This window comes from Protopterus annectens, chromosome 16.part0 (genome assembly GCF_019279795.1).
Source record: "Protopterus annectens isolate FY-2018-M chromosome 16.part0, PAN1.0, whole genome shotgun sequence".
NCBI lineage: Eukaryota > Metazoa > Chordata > Ceratodontiformes > Protopteridae > Protopterus > Protopterus annectens.
In genome coordinates, this window is record NC_056750.1 from 355630488 (window position 1) to 355648644 (window position 18157).

An 18157-nucleotide genomic window follows, 5' to 3' on the forward strand; every position below is an offset into this window, starting at 1 on the left:
GTGCTGAGCCCAATGTCTTTACAAAGGCGAAGTAATGGCAGTGGAACTGGCATAGCATTCAATGGATACACATTTAGAACCCATGACAGAGCCAATGTCAATGCAATAAAGCAGGTCTGCATCAGTAGGGGCAAAGGCTGGCATAGGGATACAAGAAAGTGTATGCTGAGTTCATGATCGCAGACATGTAGTCAACAAGGGGGGTAGCAAATACACTTGTTAGGGGAAAAAATATATTTTTATATCTTTTTATACAATCATTCTGCTCTGATTGTTACTATTCAGACTGACAAAGTTTGTGTCTTTCGGCTTTTCCCGGTTAGGGGTTGCCACAGCGGAACTCCGGTCCGCTAATGATTGGCAGTTGATTTTCATGTACCGGCTTGCCAGGCCTGACGCACAACCTTCAACGAAGGTACGCCCATTCACACATGTCTCCACACAGAAGAAGCTCTAGCTGAAAATCGAACCGGACAGCGTCTTACTGTGAGGCGACAACGCTACCGCAGCACCACCACCGCGGGTATTCAGACTGACAAAGTGATATAAGCAAATTCATATACTGGAGGCACTACCCTAGACCTGTTATTAAAGTGCAGTGCTTGATATGAAATTTGCTGAACTGTTTTGGTCTAAATTCCAATGTGTTAGTACACAAATTGTTAATCACCACTCACTTATGCCTCAGTTTACTTTAAACACACCATCTTGTACCATTCTTATCCCCTCCCAATTAGAAAACAAAAGTTTATGTTTTTTTTTTCTTTTGTTATTAAATTTCAGTACTGCAGTGTTAATAAAGCACATCATTTTGAATCAGTGGTTCTCTGTTTAATAATCTGAAAAATTTATTTTTGCATAGCAGTTCAAATAGAAGTAGAAGGAGTCATATTTTATGTACATTATTGGCAGCTTATTTTGTCCCAGTAGCCAGTTAGTAGATAACTAATATCATATAATATAAATAATAGAGAACTGCTTGTTTTTCAGGAGCTGAACTTTACTTAACTGGATACAGTTGGCAGATGCTTTTAGTAGTTTAAGAAATCCATTCCATGCAAGTGACGAGGATTTTTTTTGTCCACTTTATGGGAGGAGATGCAGTTTGCGCTAGTCACTAGGATATGATGATAGTTACTGCAGTAACTCCACCTTTAGGCATACATCACAACCAAAAATCCACTTTTCAAGATACTTCATGATTTTGCCTTATGGCATTCTACTGTTTCTATCTGAAGTGTTTGTGGAAAAACACAGCCACTTAAGTATCTGCCTGTCTGTCTATCTATCTGTTGATGTATCTATCTGTCCTTCCTTTGTTGTTTTTCAGAGGAAATGATGTAAAAAGGTAATGTGCTGCTTTCATAGAGACTATATATTTGTTTATTTTGCAAATGAACAGTACTGATTTTTTAATATGGCTCTTTTGATTTCCCGCCTCATAGGGCCAGATTCAATAAAGCCTGCACTAAGGGTACACTGTTCTGAGTGAACAGACAACACAGACATAACTCACACCTTCTTCCTCCTAACTTTAGTTTTCCAACTGATATTCTTGCAGCTTTACATATTGACAGGGATTCATAAAGGTTACCACAAAGGGTAGGCTACATGTATACTTAGTGTTATCTTTCTGACTGACTAGAAAGCACAAAAAATGTGAGAAGAATTTTATTGAATACATATCGTGTATACTTAATGTACACTTAGTGTAGGCTTTATCTAATCTGGCCCTAATAGTCATTGTTTTCAGTCCAAAATGGTAAGTACTCATTTAAAGATGTGCCGTTACACATTAATTCAATTCATCTACTGATCACAGGTGAGTGTGAGCTCATTAAGTAGTGTAATTTTCTTATAGCAATCACATCAGCTTCAAGAAACATTAGACAAGTTGTTTCCTGCTAACACGGGTGATAGCAGAGGCATGACCTGATCACTGCATACTTCATGATTTGTAGCTGCAGAGAGATAGAGGCATGATCTGGTCACTGCATAGTGCATGATTTGTAGCTGCAGATAGACAGAGGCATGACCTGGTCACTGCATACTGCATAATTTGTAGCTGCAGATAGACAGAAGCATGACCTGGCCACTGCATAGTGCATGATTTGTAGCTACAGATAGACACAGGCATGGCGTGGTCACTGCATACTGCATAATTTGTAGCTGCAGATAGACAGAAGCATGACCTGGCCACTGCATAGTGCATGATTTGTAGCTACAGATAGACACAGGCATGGCGTGGTCACTGCATACTTCATGATTTGTAGCTGCAGAGAGATAGAGGCATGATCTGGTCACTGCATAGTGCTTGATTTGTAGCTACAGATAGACACAGGCATGACCTGGTCACTGCATACTGCATGATTTATAGTTGCAGATAGAGGCATGACCTGGTCACTGCACATTTCATGATTTGTAGCTGCAGATAGACAGAGGCATGACCTGGTCACTGCATACTGCATGATTTGTAGCTGCAGATAGACAGAGGCATGACCTGGTCACTGCATACTGCATGATTTGTAGCTACAGATAGACACAGGCATGACCTGGTCCCTGCATTCTGCATGATTTATTCAGTGAACTTTAACAGTTAAAATAACAATAAATATTTCAGTGCAGAAAACTCATGCTTAATATCACTCTCAGTAATCCTTCTGGCAAAGTGATTTAAAAAAGACATTTAAATTATTTTCAGAAGAGAGTTGTAATAATATTAGTTTTGAGTACTTTTACTTTTTCAGTGGAATGAGACTGACTGTAAAATGGTGACATTTATAAACCTCTTAGCACAAGAATTCAGGACAAAGCCAAAAATAATGATGGACAAAGGCCAGACTTGGAGACATCTTTTGAATATTGCTCTTACAAATTTAGAAGACTGATAGAATAGCAGGCTTTGTATTAGCATTTTCTGAAGCATATGAAGTCCAAAACAAATGTATATCATTATTTAATGACTTCAGTTCTCAGTGATTTGGAGAAAGTAAAAAATTATGGAGAAACATGTTTGCTAAAATCAGTGTATATCTATCACTACTATGGTGCACATGTACATTTGTTGGGGGGGAGGGGGGCTTGCTGCACTGCATTTAAGTATAACAAGTAAGCCATAATTTCATTCACTTTCCATCACAGTCAAACATCAGCATTGTGCACAATAAATGTCTGCTGGTCCAATATCAGCATTGTACACAATAAATGTGTGGTGGTCTGAACAGGATGTAGACAAAAGCAACTGCTTTTTGATGCAGTGGCACAACACTTAGCCATCTCACAGCACTTGGTTCTCTGGTTGAGTTATTGGTTACGGCCCATTGTATGTTGATTCTGCTTGCTCTCCCTGTCTCTGCATGGGGTTATCCAGGTGATCTGGCTTTTCTAGAACCCCAAAGGCATGCAGTAGGTGAACTGGCTTTCCTCAAAATGGCCTGTAGGTAAATATATTCTATCTTCTGATAAACCTGATCTTTTCAGGGGCAGTACAGTGTGTATATGTGTGTGTGTGTGTGTGTGTGTGTGTGTGAGCAAATTATCTGAGGACACAAAGAATATTGATAAGCATACACCTACTCCTTTTGGTCACCAACAAAATATTCACTAAACAAGTCATCCACTTTCAAAAATAAGGCATAGCATGCATTAGAAAACATCTAGACCCTCACAGTTTCCAGGGATCTGGCAGCACCAAAAACATCCGGCTGTATAAGTGGACTTTGACCCAAGCCTAATAGGGCCCTCTGCCTTGCACAACAAGCAGTGTAAAAGCAGTCCTGACCAGATGTGTGTATAAAAATTTGTACAGGTTGTGTAGGGGCCTCAGACAGTGTGGTCATTCCTTCTTTAATTTACCTCACACTTACATTTCAGATGTCTGCACACAAGGTCTTTGTAGGTTGTATAGGGCCTGGGGACAGTGTGTGTTTTATTTCACAATCAAACCTAAGAAGTGTGTAGAGAAGGTGACAATATTTTGTCTAGGAGCAATGTACCATCTAGGAACAACAAGTTATTATTGTCTTCATCATTTTTCAAGTTTCCACAAAATCAAACATCAGATGTGTAATACAGGGGGCTATCTTTTATGAGTAGAGGGGTAAGGAGGCATATTGTGTACATGTATGTGTTGGTAACCCTCAAATGTGTTATAGAGTTTTGGTTGTTGTTTTCATTTTTATTTTAGTGTGACACAGAAGGTACACAGAAAGTGATGGTCTTTTGTGGTAGGAGTGAGGAGGCATGTGATGTATATGTAGGACAGCAGCAACTTGAAATCTATCACCATGACTTTTTGTTCCTTCAGTTTCATCCCAATCTAACACCAGGGGGATGGACAGATGGTAACTACCCTTCTTTTTTTGAAGGGTTTAGAGAGGCAGGCAGGCAGTATTCCCAGTTTTATGGTTTATGTTCTCACAAGAATTTGTCTCTTCACTTTACTGGAAACAACCTTTTTGTTATCTTTCAACATTAAGTCTTGTGAGTAACTTTGTTTTCTTGCTTGAAAGACACAAATAAGACAACATTTCTTTATTTTGTCATGATTATACTGAGGTTGTTATTATATGAGAAGGTTATTAAAGGCAAAGCTATAAAATGCATCTTATAGCATTGAGAACCGCATGACATTTGGAGGCTTAGAAACCTGCGACCCCCAAATTAATTTAATTATTTCCTTTACAGTTGTTAAAGCACCGTTTGGCCATTTAAGGTGTTTTTAAAGGATGTATGAATAAGCTGAAGAGGAAGGCAAAAATCTGAAAAAGCAAAGAATACTGATGGTTTGCAGAAACCAGGAGCAAAACGGGGGGGGGGGGGGGTTAGTGGAAGACAGTGGGGGATGCCAAGGAGCACTGTACTTAGAGCTGCATTTTCACATAAGACCACCACTGATGCAGGAAGGGATAGCAGTGCAGTATGAAAAGTAGATCTGAGCCACTATGAGCTAACAAAGGAAGATGGCTTCATGTTGATAACATTAACATTAGACATTCTAGTGGTGGAGGGGCCTATGTCGAAAATGCGAGTGGGCACACATGATGGTGTTTTAGCACCTGACATGTAGAGAAATGAGTGCTTGTATCCAATCCACTGGCAAGCCTCTCAAAGGATATTTAGAATGGAGTGAGAGAAACTGTCTACCTGTGATAAAGCTTCTCAACAGTCTTAGCAAACTTGACATAATTAAGAGCAGGATGAAGAGGAAACCTCATTTCTAGAGGGGGAAATCAGAATGCTCCTAAACTCAGAGAATGTATGAGCAGCACAGGAGATGCAGGTCTTGATGAAGACCTCACTGGCCCCACCAAAGAATGAGAAGTAGTGGTGAGAAGTCATCCATCTCCGCAGCTTGAGTACCTGTGTCTGCAAAGGCATGGCTTTGCTCCTAACCACTTTAAAATTTAAACCTTGATATCTGACTATTTAACAGACTTGACCAACTTGACAAAAAATGTTTCATCAGAGACTGATCAGACCTGCATAAGGAAGGCATCATTGGAAGAGAGAACCAGGAGAACAGATAAGCTGAGGAGATGATGGGGACCACTTCTACCTATCTGAAGTCACCACAAATGTTCTAACAAAAGGGCAAGAACTGCTTTCTTCATTAAAGTGACCTTATTAAATTTAATATAAATATTGCAAGACTAAGAGAAGAGCTGTGAATCTAATCAATATATACATTTGCTGTGACTACTGAAATGAGTTACTTGGTTGCCACAGCCATACGTATTACAGGAAAAGGGGCATGATGGTAAAAAAGGGCCAAAGCCTAGGGGTAAATCAACATAGAAAGTAAGTTTCATCACAATGCAGGGTGACAAGAACTTAACGGCAAAAGCAGGTGCTCAGCTAAAGCAACACAAAATTCTCAAATACTGCAAAATGTTACCAAATGAAATGGCAAATTAGGCCACCAATCTAAACTCATGAAACCAAACAAACAATTAGCGTATCATGGTTAGAAGGGAGTGTAGCAGTAGCCTGGGAGAGTTTTGTATGTTCAGCTAAACATGTAGGGTACCTATGTCCTAGACTGGATTTCATTCCTAAGTAATTAGCTGTACGATGATACTTAATGATATATTTATGTAAGTAGAAGCAGATGCATCTCAAGGGTGATTTTAAGATTATCTGTAGATCATAATGCATTCAATGTCTAGATCACAATGTCTTCAATATCTATTACAACTGCATGGCTATCATATACTCTATAAAGTACTTTATCATAAAATCTATGTGCCTTTTGGCTTTTAGTGTGGCTGAAAAGGACCCTCAATCTAATCTAATTACCTGGTCATCAAACAAACAAGGAAACTCAATTTAACACATTTGTGTTATGCACTCAGCTCACCAATAACATGAATAAAAGGGAAAAAAATTATACCCTCAGCTCATGAATAAGAGAAAACACTTTTCGATCATTAATAACGATAATTTTGCATTGTAATTACAGCATTGCCTTTTATGGTTTAATTATATTATAAAAACGAAATGGTAAAAGATTGCCTGTCTAGTGTGACTGAATATGCATCTGAGCTGATATAACAAACCCTTGCCTCCTTTTCCAGCCAAACCATCAAGACCTCAGCTGTCTTAATTTCCATTATCCAGTCTTGTAACTGCTCCCCCCTGCTAGCCACACTGTCTGAGAAAAAAAAACCTTCTTTATATCAAAGTTAATATGTGTTCAGTTGACTGTTTTGACCCCTTGCTTTCAATTCTGTCTGTCTTTCCCAGTGCAATTGCATAAAATGTATCCCATACCTTGTCTTGGCTTTAATTCATGTACTATGCAATGTAAAAAAAAGTAACTATCTGAAGTGTCAGGAACCACTAGACTGAGTACTGAAATATGGAGACTAAATGGAAGAAAAATCAGATTCACATATATTAAATCCAAGATGCCATTTCTTGGAATATTCACTTTTCTCAGAGGGATGACAATCTTGGAGTTGGTTTATATAAGTTTGAGGAGTGTGGGGGTTTGACCCCATGTGGGGGTGTGAGGGGATGCCAAAAAAGTTTTAAGGAGAAGAACAGTTTTAGAAATTCACTCTTCTCTTGTGTTTTCAGTCATTTTTTTTTTTGGTCTGTCTGTACTTCGGCATTTAGAGTTCCGACATTTCAATAGGGAGCCTGTCAAAAACAGTATTGTAAGAAAATTATTTCATGTAATTTAAGACTGATATTTTAAAACCCATCCTTTATTCCTACAATCATTACTTTCTTTTTAAACAAGTGCTATCTCATTTTTGAAAAAAGTGCTTCATATAGAAAGCCAAATTAATTTCATTTTCAATAGTCTTCTTTTTCCTTGCTGCGTTGTCAAACAAATCTGAAAATGTTTAAGCCTTCTTATTGAACAGGATGTTTTTTTCTTATTCATCAGTCATTATAAATAAATATCCTTGTCTACCAAATATTCATCAGGTATGCTAAATAAATATTTTTGGTAGACAAGGATCAGCGTTTTTAGCCAGACTAATTTACTTACTCCATTTTATTGTTGTAAACAACATTAAGTTTCTCTGTAGTAAAGTAACCAAATTAAATAATGCTAAAGTAAATGGTAGGATGGTGCAGTGGTGTAGCAGTTAGCACTATCGCCGCAATGCAAGAGGTTCTCGGGTTCGATTCTTGGCTGGGGTGCCTTCTGTGTGGCGTCTGCATGTCCTCTCTGGATTCATGTTGGTTTTCTCTGAGTGCTCCAGTTTCCTCTCATATTCCAAAGAAATGTAGTAGGTGAATTGGGCACTCTAAATTGGCCCTAGGTTTGAATGTGTGCAAGTATGTGGTGAACCCTGTGAGGAGGGCTGGGCCTTGGGCTAGCATCCTGACCCAGTAAACCCTGTACCTGCTACAGAAATAATGAGTGCTGAAGGGCGCTTGTTGCCCAATGTGCTAAATGCAAAGGAGCAGACCCAGGAAAGTAAATGACACTAGTAATGTTTAAATCTTGACTATGTGCATTGCTACTGAAATTGCTTAAGAATACTTCATTTCTTTCAACTTTCCAAGACTTCACCAAGTGTTATTGACTTAACAAGTTCAAATTTACTGAGTAACTTCATGCAAATGAACTTCAGCACTGGTGTGATATCCCAATGTGGCGACTTTTGTTTCTTTTATACTGACATGAATTTTGACTAAACATATACGATTCAGTCAATTTCATACAATGCAATTGCTCCATAGCTGTGCTTCAACAGAATTTCAGAGTGAGATGTGAGCTTAATACATGTGACAGTGAGCACGTCAACCGAGAATAAATCTGCCATACATAGTTTGCATTGGATGTATGCCCTACATTTTACATCTATCAGTGGATCTGTAGTGTTTTATGGTAACTGCTAGCAGTTTCTCAAACCTCCTGCAATGCCTTGTGGTAGGCAGTATCAATTTCTCAAACTTTCATTTTATCTTTCCAGGAGAGTGGTAACAGTCTAATTTTGATAGATCAATCTTCCATTTCTATAAATTCCAGATCATTCTGGGGGATTTCCAAGTTTTTTTGGCCAGCTGAAATATACAAGCTCTCCAATATATTCCAGGTATACTTTGGCGTTTTCTTCCAGTGGGCAGAGTCCAGCACAACTCCAATGGACATTATCCAGGCGGCAAAGCTGAAAAACCCTGAAACCATCTCATTTGGCTCTGATCTATTACAAGGAGCAGTGGTTCTACTCTAAGAGATTGAGAGGTATGGTATGGTCTGGTATATTCACGTCAAACTTTGTCCAACAAATAACTAGTAATGGAATAATAACCCCCCCCCGGGACTCTTCTTTATAATCAAGTGTGCTTTATTACAGTGAATTTATCAATATCTAAAAATTAAATGTAAGTTTAATTGCCATAGTAAACCATGTTAACTCAAAAAGTCCCACAAAAGATTGGAAAATGTCTTACAGTTCATCATACTTTTTTCTGGTCATAAATGTGGCAAACGTCGCTTGGTTTTACTTCCTGCATGCCATATACTGTGTGTATCTATTATCTTCTTATTTCTCTATTGGAGAGGCCAGCATTTCCAGTACTTGTTGTTAGGCTCTATAGGCCGCTATCTGTTTCCCTCCACTGTACTTCCTCCACCAGCAGACAGGCCAATCTCTCTCTCACTGACCCTCCCTTTTATAATAAGGGGGTGTAGCCTCTTCCACTGAGGTCAGTTGTGGATCCTCCCAGATGTCATCAAACCTACATAAATTCATTCCTTGGAATCATGTTGATAGGTTGAAAATGGATACAACAAATGCCAGCTGACATAAAAAGCATGACAAAACAAATTTTGGTGAACCTCGAAGGTACGTTTTATATGTCAGGGCTAGTACTCCTGCATCAACTATATGGGGGAACCCCCCCCGCAAATTTAAATATATCTACTTCAAGGGTGTACTGCACTGGTGAAAACAGAAGACTCAGTTGTCAGTGAAAGTTTTTTCATCAGGTTTCCTTCACTCTATTTCATTGTGGTCGTTGACATGTTTTAAAGGATGCTGAATCATGGCAGACTTAATAATTATTCCATTGTACTCAATATTCTGCAGCACATTGCACTCAGCGCTCTGATTATAAACTGTATATGAAAAGTAATTTATGTTAAAGTTGAGCTGTCTATATTACACCTAACCTACATCAGTCTCTGAGCATTGTGTAGTAACTATTCAGAAAGAACCTACAAAAAGAAAATGATTTTATTCTGTTGCATATCTATAGTGTCTATCCACATGCCAAAACGTAATACTTGGATAGAAATGATGAACTTTAGAGCAATTCCTTTAGTTCAGCAGTACACTCCACAGATTCTAAGGGACTATTTTAAAAATTAAAACTGCCATGAACCACTATGTGCCTCAACAAAGATGAAAAAAAAATAATAAACTAAGAACAAATCACCTAGATGGAAAAAAGGACACAATTGGGAAAAAAAACAAAAATAGCTTTAATCACTATTAAAGCTATTATTTTCCCAGTGATGTCCATGTTTTCCATCTAGATGATTTGTTCTTAGATTATTTTAAAAGTTATATGAATTCTACTACTAGATCATAACAGCATCCAGTGCTGGCCACCACAGAGTAGCAGAGGAAGCTAAGACACCTTTAAAAAGTCCTTGTCTATACCAGTTCATATAACTGTGTTCCATTTCACATAAAGCAGAGCAAATGTCTTACTCTGTTTAAATGTAATTTAGATGACTGGGATGGGTAACCACAAATTCAGCTCTGGTTTAGAACCACTTCCCCCATGGATAGGGGAAATATGTAGTTACACCAACATATATTTGTTTGTCCCATCTTTGAATATCTATATTACAAAATATAAGGGATAATAATTCCCATCGATAAAGGAAGGTTAGCCTTCTTATGATTTTCACTGATCAATAACCTATTAAGTTCGGGTCTATATTAGAACACCGAACATTTGAAATGTTGAGTGTTCTAATATTGACCTGTTTTCAGTGAACGCTGAAAATATCGAAGAAACAGAAAACCAAATTCTTTCCTAGGGAAAGAATTCAGTTGTCCGTATCTGTTGCTTTGGTATTTTCAGTGCTCTGGTGAAAAGTTATGGGTCGGGTTCAGGTAAGTCTGCGATTGTGTGGACATGTGGGTTAGGGCGGGTTAGGTGAGTTAGGGTTAGGGCACGGGGTCAGGTAAGTGTGCGATTGTGTGGATCTGAGGGTTAAGGCGGGGTAGGTGAGTTAGGGTTAGGGCACGGGTGAGGTGACTGTGTGATAGTGATGGACCTTAGGGTTAGCGTTTGGGTTAAGGTAAGTTGATAGTTAATGGTGTATGTATAGTTTAGTGTAGGGTTAGGTGTACGAGTTTAGGTGTATGTGTGTGGATTGCTGTTTGTTTGGTGTGCTTGTGTTGTGTGTATGTGTTTTGGAACAGCAAATTGTTTCCCTAGGAAAAAAATGTGCTGTTCCAAATGTTCGATGTTTTGTATTTTCGATTGCTAGGGTTTGATATTAGAACACTCGACATTTTGAATGTTCGGTGTTCTAATATAGACCCTTAAGTTCCTATGAACCCATGAAGACAGTCTGCTGTGCAATATTTTTTAAATAAAAAGCACATCAGAGAAAAGTGTCTAACAGCTTTTAAAGCTATAATTTCATCAGAGTGGCACTTTGCTGTTTGTATGACTGTACAAAGTGTTATACTACTTTCAAAGTGATAAAACACGTTGCGCCCCTACAATTTTTTTTTGTAACTGATAGCAGAGAAAGCTCAATATGCTACAAAGTATTGTGCTTGGGTCTCCATGCACACATAATCCACTTTGTTATATACTTGAGAAATAGATGTCAGAAAATTCACCTCAACAGTGGTGTGACGTGAAATCATTACAAATTACCTGCATACCAAGCTGCTACCGCATTAAGTGTTTCAACTGTCTTGCATGGAAAAGTTAGAAGTATAGTGATCTGTAGAAAAGAATTCACAAAAACTGGATAACACCTGCTTATAAAGAAGCATTGTTGGTAATGATTTAAAGAAATAGGTAACCATTATTCACACAAGTGTGTGTTTGTCTGTAAGCAGACTACTGTTTACTACATACATACATACTCGTACAAATACCTACATACAAATATTTCATGCACGAGCATTAATGTCCTTCTGGCCTGCCAATATATGAAATCAGTTGTTCCCATAAGTGCCCAGGCTGTTCTTAAAAATATCTAAACTAGTGCTTGCTATAAAGTAGTTTGGCAGTCTGTTCTATGCATCAGCTGTCACCCTGACATCCGAAATTCTTCAAAAGAGTAATAAAAAATCTGCAAGATTTGAAGGTAAAGATGTCTACAGATTAATTATTAGTCACTAGGAGGACAGAGACTGAGTACCACTGTAAGAGGTAAAAAGTCAATCTCACATTACACACACACACACACACACACACACACACACACACACACACACACACACACACCCCCAGAGTACAGAGATAATACCTTTGTATGGGTTGTCACGGAATAGGAAACACTAGCTAGGGAACAATTTATGATCAATAATAATTTATTAACAGATGATAACATGTTAGCATTTCAGTTAATATATTTCGGTCTACCTAGTATCAAGCATGGTGTATATTATTTGATGGGGAAACCATGCTTCAAACATATGGATATAAAGACCTGGGAATTCTAACTACTCTGAAGTTATTCCTCTCTTAAAATTAATATGTCTATGAGATCAAAAGAATTTATTACTTTACACATCCAGTTTTGGAATGTAACTATAGTATCCCCATGTACTCTAGGGAACTTTGAATTAGTACAGGATGAATATACAAAAAATGGCATCTGTGAGAAATCTAAGCTATAGCAATATCTAAGGAATTTAAATTATTTTCAATCCACTACTGTTATATGAAGGGTAAAGCAATAGTTACGTATAAAATGTATAATGATGAGTTGCTACAGCCTGTTTTCAACATATCCTTATCCACTAACTCAAGATTACACAGACATAATAACATAAACGTCAGTTTACTATATTGTCATAAGAACAAGCAAAGCAAATACTTAAGAAAAAAGAAGTTATGTACTCAACATAACGTTCCATCTGTGTTGTAAATTTTCATTCTTCCTCAACTAATGGGTTTGGATCCCATCTTTGGATCTGACTCGGCCATCTCTCAAGCTCCTTCCCTACTCATAATGCACCAACCCCTAACATCCCTCAGATCGTGTTTGCTGCTTGACAGAAAGAATATTATAATATGCCATATCTGGAGCTCAAGACAAAGGACGTTCATGTCCTTGAAGCTTCTCATACCTCCAGACGTCAGTCACTAAAAAGGCTGATGGTTGGTAGGTAGGGAGTAGAGAAAGAATGAAAATGGACAACAGAGATGGAACGTTAGGTGAGTAGATAACTTCTTTATCTGCTGTTGTCAATTTTTATTCATTTCCCAACTAATGGGATAGAGTCCTCAGCTACCTAAAATCCTGGGTGCACTCTAAGGAATGACTTTCTTGAGTATGGTTGAGCCAAAGCCTGCTGTTCCCATTGAGACCAGATCTACTTTGTAATGAGTGATAAAAGTATGAGGATTTGACCAAGTCGCACACCCACATATATTGTCTATAGAAGCTCTAGACTGGAACACAGAAGAAGTTGCCATAGATCTGATTGACTGAGCCTTTAAAGGTTTTGGTAAAGGGAGATTCGAGTTGTTATAGATAAATGAAATTAAATCTGTCAACCATCTAGCTAGAGTTACCTTTTTAACTAATTCGCACAATTTAGTATGTGCAAAGGAGATAAATAGCTGATCTGTCTTTCTAATTTCTTTTGTTCTGTGTAGATAGAAGCATAATTGTCTATGGACATCCAGTAGGTGCAGCATATATTCCCCTTTGTTTTCAAATTTTGGAAAGAATACCAACAAGTTAATGGATTCATTGACGATGGATTCTGACACCAGCTTCAGTAGAAAGGAAGCACTGGTATGTAAAGTGACTCCATCCTTATGAAAAATCAAACATGGAGCCTTAGAAGATAAAGCTTGAAGTTCTGAAATTCTTCTAGCGGATGTAATTGCAACTAGAAAGATAGGTTTACAGGTCAGGAATTTAAGATCCCATTTAGCTGCCGGTTCAAATGGAGAATGAATTAAGGCTTGCAATACTAAATTTAATTCCCATGGTGGAGTGGAGACTTTATAAGGAGGTTTTACTAGGCGAGTGCCTCTCAAAAAGGCTTTGCACATCTTAGAGGAAGCCAATGAAGAATTCTGAAATCCAACATGAAAGTCAGAAATTGCTTCAAGATTAATTTTTATAGTTCATGAACTAGCATCTCCATTAAATAGACTCACCAAAAATTGCAGAACAGATTGAACTGGAGCTGAGAAGTAATCAATTTGATTTTGCTCTGCCCAACAAATGAACCTTTTCTATTTACTCCTGTAGAGTTTTCTAATAGAAGGTTTATGTGAAGATGAAAGTATGGGATGGAGAGAGGAAGAGAGCATTGAGTGTTTGGCTATTAAAGGAATTGGAGAAACCGCACTGTTAGTTTGAGGTTTGAGATGTCTGGGTGAACCACACCTTCTGGGTGGAATAGAAGGTTTGGAGTTGGATCCAGAATCCAGGTGGATACTGTACGTGAGGCCAAAGAAAGGGAAACCAAGTCTGTCGAGGCCAGTAAGGTGGAAACAGGATGATTTTGCTCTTCAACTAGGTTGCTTTCTGCAGCAATTTAGGAGTGGGGGGGTAAGCATATAGAAGACCGGAGGGCCAATCGTGGAGAAGAGCATCCCTCACTGATTCTCCCAGTGGGTGGATAAGGGCAAAAAAGCTGATCTGCGTCTTGTTTAGTGGAGAAGCAAAAAAGATTGCAGCAAGACTAGCTCCACTGACTGAAAATCATTTCCATCACATTGTTGTTGCTAGACAGTGAGATAGTAAGACGGATCTGCTCAGTTTGTTTGTTTGCTATCACTTTGGATTTCCCCAGATATGCGCTACTATTAGAAAGTAGTTAGAAGTTATCTTCCATTGCCACACTCTGAGGGCTTCTTGACACTGGGGTAAGATCTGGTTCCCCCTTGTTTGTTAATGTATCGAACTACGGACATGTTATCTGTCTGGACTGCTCTAGTTCCAAAAAGGAGAGAGTTTTGGAATGCCTGCAATGCCAAAAGCACCCCTGTCACCTCCAGAACACTGATATGCAAGTTGGCATCTTCATGGGACCAAGTGCCTTGGACTGTTTTCTTCAGAAAATGCCTTCCCCCATCAAATCTGGGTAGCATCCATGGTCACTATGGCCTTGGGCTGAGGGAGGACAAATGGATAGACTTGTAATGCCTGTTGTGATTGCATCCACCAGACAATGTATCTTTTGCATACCTGAGTTATTCTTATATTCTCTGACATGGTTTGAGACAGCATTGACCACTGTACTGCTAGCAGCCACTGTAGAATTCTCATGTGGAATCTCACTAAAGGAACTAAAATTATTGCCGCTGACATTGATTCCAGGGCTTCAGAATCAATTGGGCTGAAATTCTGGTACTGCAAATGACCTGCATCCTTATTGTTTGCAGTCTTGAGAGTGGAAGAGAAGCTACCACAGATACTGTGTTGAACATTGCTCCTATGAATTCTAATGTCTGGGTCAGTTTTAAGTGAGACTTGTTGTAATTTATGGTTATTCCAAGATGTGAACAAGTCTAACATCTGACCTCATACTTCTATTATGAGCCAGTTGTCTAAATATGGAAACACCCAGAATCCTTGCAGTCTCAAGTGAGCTGCTGTTACTGCCATACATTTGGTGAACACACTGGGGGGCTGTGGTGAGGCCAAAGGGCAGTGCTCTGAACTAGTAGTCACTGGCTCTCAGTCAGAAGGGTAAGTATCTTCTGGATTGTATGTCCATTTTTATATGATGGTATGCATCCTGAAGATCTAGCAAGCACATCCGACTGCCCCTGCCCAGAAAGGGCAGAATGGACTGAATAATGACCATCTGGAACTCTGTGTGTCAAAATGACTTGTTCAATACTCTAAGATCCAAAACTGGTCTCCAGTCCCCTGTTTTCTTTGGCATTAAAAAGAATCTTGAGTAAGTTCTGAATTCTATTTGGTTTGGTGAGACCTCTTGGATGACTCTTTTTCTTAGCAGCTGTTGGATTTCTAGTGCTGCTGCTTTCCTCTTGGATGGAACATCGGAAAACTTTCTTAATAATGGAGGAGTTAGAGAAACAGGAATAATATAACCTCTGGAAATGATTTTCTGCACCCAATTGTCTTTTGTTATATCTAGTCAGGCTTCCAGAGATGGGCAATCAGGCCTCCTTTCAGGAGTGCTGAAAGGGTCTGTTGGAAAAAGAATCTCTAGACTCCTGGTTTTGCAAGCTTCCTCTGCCATGGGGGCATCACTATCCTTTTATCCATTAAAGCTCCCCACCCCTCTGCCTCTAGAGAAACTGTTTCCATGTATGTGTCCTGCAAAGGGCCCTGGGACTTTCTACACCATATTTTTCAACCTCCCCATTGATTTCTGGAAAATGTCCTTTGAGGGGTTGAAACACATACCTGGAGAGTGTAACCTTCAGTGTGGGGCCAAATAAAGAAGTGCCGTGAAAAGGAGCATTAACAAATGACGACTAAAAGGGATCCACAAAATCACACGGGTGCATCCAGGCTTCCCTCCTGATGGAAATAACTGCAGCCATGGCCCTTGAGGTGCCTTCTGCAGCATGCAAGATAAGCCTCATGGATGAATTAGATATAGCTTGCAGGATAGCCAATTAAGAGACTACTTAAGATTGAGCCTCAGCAGTTTCAGTTCCAGAAAGAGATTTCAATAGCTCTTTAATCAAATCTCTTTGAAGTCTCATAAAATGTGTCAGATAGTTCAGCGATCTGAGTGCAAAAGTCGCTGAAGCATAAACACGCTTCCCAAATCTGTCAATCACCCTAGATTCTCTGTTATGTGAATGGACAGTGGAACTCTGTTCAGCAAGTTCCATTTTTGTAGCTGCTGCCATGACCATGGCATCTACTGGCACCTCTATACCCCAAAATTCTCTTCCTTCTGGTAGATCCAGAATCTGGGCTGGTCGCTTGGGGATAGGCTCAAATTAATCAGGTTTCTTTCATGCCCACCTAGAGACCAAATCAATGAGCTCATTGGCAGGTGGAGTAAACCAGAGGTAGACAGGCCAGCTCCAAAGGCCTCCAGGAAATACGTATTCCTCTGTAAAAGGGTATTGGGAAGACCAGCAATCCTTCTGCTTAAGGATCTCAAGAATGTCTCCAAATGAGACATCATTGGGTGGTGATTTTGGGGACTTCCTCCTTCATTGAAATCAGTATCCTCAGTGACTGACTCTTGAGGAGAGTCCAAGTGCCTCCTTTTGCACATTCTCTTCCTATGGACTTCCTCAGTGGGGTGGTCTGGTGAAGTATCACAAGAGATTAGGATACCCCTTCTGGGTAGTCTGGAAGCTTTGAGTTGGTTGTCCCTGTGGGGTAGAATGCTGAGGCTCACGGTGCAAAGTCATCTGCGAAGTAGAGGGTGAATCCAAGGGGAGTAGGACCCATCTGCCCTGCAGGAGCATAGAACACTCTCTTCACAACCTCAAAGGTAGATCACTCCAGACAGAAGGAAGACAATGGAACCAAGTAAGTTTCGGGCCCATCGCCTCTCTTCATTCCTAAAAACAACCTGCCTGAGGCAAAGGTCAGAGCCGAGCAGTCCAGTGCTGAGGCTCTGAGAGGAAGAGAAGGCTCCAAAAACCTCAGAGTTGACTTCAACCTCTCAGTCCTGACAGGGATGCTTTGGCTCTGAGAGTCACCTGGCTTTGAACCCATTAGTTGAGGAATGAAGGAAAGCCGAACATCAAGTCTGTGGTTTCCAGGATATGGAATAAATAGTACTTTTCCGTTAATGGGGCAACAGCTTCTTTGGCCTCGTTAACGGTTTTGTCATAAGGAAACCTGTCATTTGTTCTTGATATTTGCATAAATATGCAGTTTCAAAAACATCAAAATGAGTAAAATTTCCCTCTTCTGAAATAAATTATGAATCAAACTGCTGAAATTCATTGTGCCTCTTTTTTGTGTTTAATATGTGTGAAGAACTGGGTTGTAAGAAGATGAGTCCACCATCAGGGAATTCAATTGGTACTTTTAAAAGTGGTGAGTTGTGTTTAACTCTGTTTCTATGATCGGAGTGTGCTTCGATTTCCCCTCTGTAGCAATGTATAACCAAACAAGCAGGCATTGCCCAATGACTTCAAGGAAAAGTCCTTAAAATAACGAATTCCGTTTTGTTTTGCTTCATGTGTTTCAATTTTAAACCAAACCAGGCACTTTTATGGTTGTATAAGTATTCATGCAGCCTTTTCTCAATTGTCTCATTAGCGACAGACTACTCACATTTACTATTATTCAAAACAATGTCATAAAGAAACATACAATACGACTAGCTTCATCAGTTGCATGATGAGGAAAACAGTAAAATGAGGTCAAAAAAGCTGTTGTCCTGTTAACGGAGTAGCACATCTGAAAAAAAGTCTGTTCCTAATGAGACAAATGAGAAGAAGCTGCAGTGAAGACTTATGCAACCACGAATGTGGCTGGTCTGTTTTGCAATCCATATTCGGCATCACACGTCAA